This window comes from Piliocolobus tephrosceles, chromosome 7, assembly GCF_002776525.5.
Source record: "Piliocolobus tephrosceles isolate RC106 chromosome 7, ASM277652v3, whole genome shotgun sequence".
NCBI lineage: Eukaryota > Metazoa > Chordata > Mammalia > Primates > Cercopithecidae > Piliocolobus > Piliocolobus tephrosceles.
In genome coordinates, this window is record NC_045440.1 from 78,215,013 (window position 1) to 78,220,935 (window position 5,923).

Here is a 5,923-nt window from a genome sequence, read left to right on the forward strand (position 1 = left end):
GCCTCAGCCTACCAAAGTGCTGGGATTACAGGCGTGAGCCACCACATCCGACCAAAATGTTTTATTTTATTATATATTTACATACATCTGCAAATTAAGGATAAGAATTTTTTGGTATCAATTTATATATGGTACATATCCTACTTTCAAGGGTTAGAGGTGGTTTTGCTAAAAATATGTGACCCAGGTTAAAATTATTTCAAAATTAAGATGGATAATAGTGATGTCTTTATTGTTCTGTTAGGAGGTCTACTCTTGCTCTAAAAGGATTCTGAAAGATATATGTTGTGTTGTTTTCTTTTTCCAGATTTGTGTATGTGTGCATGCATGTGTGGGGGAAGCCTTGGAGATTAGGGTTGTGATGTGTCTGCTCAGCTATATTGATCTCTTTATTAAACTATATTGTTTCTCCAACTTGCCTCCAGTCTCTTCATGACTTTTATATCAAGCACAGAATTTAAATGTGCATTTCTGTGTTGAAATTTTAATATGCAATGATATTGTAGTTGATTCAGCCATAGGGAATGCATAAAACAACATGAAAATTATATGATCACAGAGGCAGAACCAAACCCTTAGGAGAGACAATTGTTTTTGAAAGGTTAGCTATGGTTGTTCATTTTTAGCTTCAGATTTATAACATGCAAAGTTCTTCTATTGTTTCTCAAGAAATAAAGAACTTTTATAGTGTAATATTTACATTCAACTTTCTTAAGCTTAAAATGATATCAGTTCTGTCATGGTGATACTATTCTTTCTGGTTCTTAGTAGTGTTGGTGAAACAAAAGTGACTCATTTCATTACAGTTTTGATTTCCTTTGTTTTGTGAATAGGCACTCTCCTTTAGTTATTTATTTAAAAAAACTATGTATTTTTCAAAACCATAATGTCCTGATGGTATGAAAACATTTGGAAATAAGCAAAGATGAAAGATAGCATGTAATTTATAAGGGCTATATTTTCAGAAATTCTATTATCATGATATCTTGTAGAAGTTTAAGTTTAAACATAGCTGTGATTAATCAGCTATGTATACAACCATTTAAGCAATGGATATATGTAGCACCTTGTTTACTAAAGATGAAATAACTGATGAATATACTAGGCTAAAGAGCCTTTCAGCTCTGGTTCTGATATGCTGTATCCAGATATGACTAATATCATTTAATGGAAGAGATAGTCCTAGTAAATTCTGTGCATCTATACAAAAACCTCTTTTAATTTAACCCACCCTTGTCCCACCGGATTTTAAAGTGCACAATATATAAAGGTATGTTTGATAATTACTCCAACTGCTTAGCTATTTTTGCAGAGATGCTTCTGCTCTGATCTAGTTCCTAAATGTTTTTGATTTTTGCATCCATTTTTAATTTGAAATTCCTCTTCTGCACTTCGTTCTTTTGTTCCTACTTTTTCTTCTTTCCTTGTTCTTTTTCAAAGATTTTTGGCTACAATTCATTCAGTAAAACAGTGCCACAGATTTTATTCACTTTGATGAGGAATCTCTGCCCTACCTAGAGTTTTAGGACCTAATTCTACCCAGGCATGGCCAATATTTGAATAATATTATGTATTAAAATAAATATGGAAAGAAAGCTTTTCTTAAATAAATCATTCCTTTGACATATATTGGTGTGTTAGATCTCTGTATAAGATACATATGTATTCCTCTGTAGAGATGAACAGTTGTCCTACTTTTATTAGATTATAATTTTTATGCAGGCAGAGATTTTTGTGAATTTTGTTTATTGATTTATCCCAAAGATCTAACATAGTTTCTGGCTTCTATACTAGATACTCAATAAATATTTATCAAATGATTCCATGTTATATTAAGCACACATCTGTTCATAATTTTCTGTATATATTTTATCTCTGTGTAAATACAGAAGAGTACATACAGGGAATTGTGAATAAACCAGATAGCTCCCCCACCAAAAAGGCAAGAGTATAAAAATCAAAAGACCTATATATACGGTCTAAAACCATAGCCAGATATAAATATCTATATATTGCACCATGGTGGATTAACCAAGAGTTCTGAGGAAGTCTAATTGCATGGACTTAACCCCACATTTCTTGAAAGAGGAAAACAACAGAAGACCTACTAATTATAATAAAATGTTACTAAGAAATAAGAAACAGTAAACCAATCCATGCTATCCTTTGACTATGACATCTTGGATTTTTAGGGAGGAAAGAGCATGAAGATGGACTTTCAGGGAAGAAAGAGCATAAAGATAAGACTGTCTTAATTGCTATACTTTATGTAACTCAACCTTTCAATACGTAGAGCCTAGAGGTTGTAGTTGGAGATGACCTTAAAAATAGTTCTTACTACATTAACTCTAACTTGTTCCTTGGGAATGTGGCAGACTGCATGTGAGATTATGAATTAGTACTGTTTGATTTTAACTTGGTGCTAGCTAATTAAGAATTCAAAGATGTGTACTATTTGTTCGTGATTACTAGACAAGGAAAGGGTCTCAAAAGCTTATGGAACCAGAAAATGCCTTCGTAAAACAGAGTAATGACAAGGGGAGCCAGCATGGTTTACATATGTAATCCCTTATATTCTGCACACCCAGAGAAATAGATGCTATTAATCTCACTGTATAGTGCAACAGACGTATAGAAACAGTCAAATGACTCTTAAGGCCAAATAGCTGGCAAATGGCAGAATTGCTCTGATTCCTGAGATCTTAGATGAAGCCTCACAGTCTTTGCCTCCTTTGTCTTTCCAGTCTTTTGTTAGATAACAAAAGATACAATTAAAGTGAGAAGATACCATGCCACACATTTTATTTTAATGCACTTATTGTAGCACCTTTTTATTATTTTGAGGTTTCTAGACTTATCTGTAGATTTGCCTGCATACCTCTCTAATTTATAAACAAGTATAGTAATTTAACTCATTGGAATGGAGTACTAGCTTTACCCAAGCTAGAAAATATGTTATTATTTCTCGTACTTAAAACCAACGCAAGATTAAATATTACAAAATGAATGGGTAATAGTTGACACTTAAAAGAGCTGAGTTTATTGCTACTTTATATGTCATATTCCTACCAATTTTCTTCTGCATGCAAAATTAAATTTTCAGGGGAAATCCAAATGTAGAAAAGCCTCTTAGTTTTCATGCCTTCTGAAATATAGTTTATTAACATGAATGAAAACCCCAAATGGCCTCCTATATGTGCATTATTTATATGACATAAATTTACTTTCATACATTTTGGTTTTTATTACACTACAATTTTTGCATTATATTGTTTTCATATTCTCTAATTCATTCATTCAAAAGTATTTCAATATCTACTAGGAGTCAAGCAGAATCCTGAATGCTGGGGATATAGTAGTGAACAAAACAAAAAAATCTGTGCCCTGATAGAACTCACATTGCAGTGAAGGCAAAAAGACATTAACAAAATAAATAAGTAAATTAGATTATATGGTAAACGGTGATAAGTATTTGGAGAATAATCAATCAGGAGAGACAGAGAATCTCACATTTCTGTTACAAATCATAACAAACATGCGTATAGCCAAGTAACCTTTCTTTATTGCTATCTAATTTTTAGTTCTGTATTTAAATTTTAAATGAGAGTATCATGCTACATGCCTTTCATGTGTCCTTATGGAGCACTTTGTACCCTCTCCTTTATATTGGATAGGAAAGCATCTGATTGTATTCCATAAAGTCGGCTTTGCCAAAGTGAAACGTTTATGGATTGGAATCTGGGAGGAGAGTAAGGTTGGGGTGTGGTGGTTGTTCCTCATGTTTCTTCCCTGATAGTGTGCTGTGGGTGAGCTCTGCCTCTCTGCTGAAGGTCACAGTTTCTGTCAAGTGTCCCTCTTCATACAGCCACCCTCATGGGGCTCTAGCAAGCACCCCTACTCTTACATACTCAGGCTCAGGAGGGATACATAGGGTTCTCCTTTTCTTGCTAGATACTAGTTATTGTGTTGGTTTCTTGGATCCTGGCCCACATCTTTGTAAATAGTTTTTTCTTGAATTACCCACTTACAGTATGGACTCTGGCTGACTCAAATATCTACCACAGTAATTGGTTATTTACCTAATGAACTCAAGTGGAATCTTAGTGGAAAAACAAAGGAAGGGTCAAGAAAAGATTGAAATGGGAAGGGGGCAAGCCTTTCCTCCTTGAGTGAAACCAAGAAATAGCTTCATGTTGTTAGGAGCTGAATGCCAGTTTTATACATTTGGGGTAATGTATACCTGTGTGCCTAGAGGTTAGGTAGCCTTAGATTTCTGGATATATATATAGAGAGAGTGTAAAGTGAAAAGGATGGATAATAGGGTAAAAAGCCAAATTTTCTTTTGACTTATATTCATAACCCTCCACTCTCAATTTAAATGCTGAAAGAGAACTTAATTTTGTTGCTTGACATATCAGAGGTCAGTATCATCAATATTTTTATGTTTCATTTTATGTTTTTTTTTTTTTTTTTAACATTCTCATTTTCACTTGGACGAAATACGTTTCTTTTCCTACTTTCTCTACATTCTGCAAAACACTTTTGTATCTAATAGTGGTGATTGTGGTTTCAATGGTTAAATGTATACCATATGTCGATAAATCATAATTGTAATTTTTCTATAAAATTTAGAAGAACTGTCAAATTCTTCTCCATATGCATTATGAACATTCATTGAAATCAGGTTCATGAAATGCATAGATGTAAATGCATGGTAGGATTAAAAAGGCTCTTATATATTTTCAACAATTTTGCCCACGTAATGTAATTTGTGAACACATTTTTTATCAAAGATATTTTATTTTCTCAATAAATTATTATGCAACATGCCACTAAAATTTTGACCAAGAGAAATATGATAAAGAGAATCATAAGGAGATAAACTTGTAGGTAATGTTATTGGAGTACAAATCAGACTACATATGATAGAGATAAAAATAACAACAAGGTAAAGTAAAAGTGATTTTTAGAAGTATAGGGTTTTAAAAAAGTTATATTAAAGTGGTCTACATTTTTATTCTGTTAAGTCCTTAGCATAAGTTACCTGCTGAACTAAATGGAAAGCACATACATTAATATATTTTACATATCTTACAATCTGTACAGCTACTGCCTTTTAAAAAAGTTAAACTGCTAGCTTAGAAGAATTATTCAATATATTTATCTATGTGCTGGAACTTATATTGAAATTTCACATCTCTTTTGAAGAAAATGTTTTATATTTTTGAATGATTTTTAAACAATTTAGTAATACTACTGTTTCTAATAACAAGAATTATAATCGGTGTTTCTCCTAACAGTTAATTTTAAATTACTTTATTTAACATTATTTGGTGATAATTTTGGAAGCAATTCTAGTGAAACTCGCACGACATATATTTTATGTGTACAATTTGTATTTCTCTGTTAATGACACTGACTTCATTATATCTTTGTGATTAGACACTATAATGTGTATTTAGCTGTATACTTAATTTTATTTAAAAAACACATTTTGGCAAGAGAGTGGCCAGTAGATGGGTAACGTTGTGCTGGTGGGTAGCTCAAGACACACACAACACTATATTTAAGAATGAAAAAAGTGCATGTTAATCCTTGGCACTTTGAGCACATTTAGTGTGTGTTGTAATGATGTACAGTATATTTACAAATCTTTGTGTATTTGCAATCAGAGTCTTATTGCTTAATAAGAAGGAAATATGACTATTAGAGATTGAGATATTCATTTAGACAGAATAAAAATAACCTTATCTGATAATTGATTTTCATACAGGAAATGAATGGCTTATGCTAAATTGAGAACATGGAGTATAATACATTCAATGTAGTATATACATACAATGGAATACTATTTAGATTTATTTAGATTTTTAAAATTACGAAATCCTACCATATGCAATGACATGAATGAAACTGAAGGATA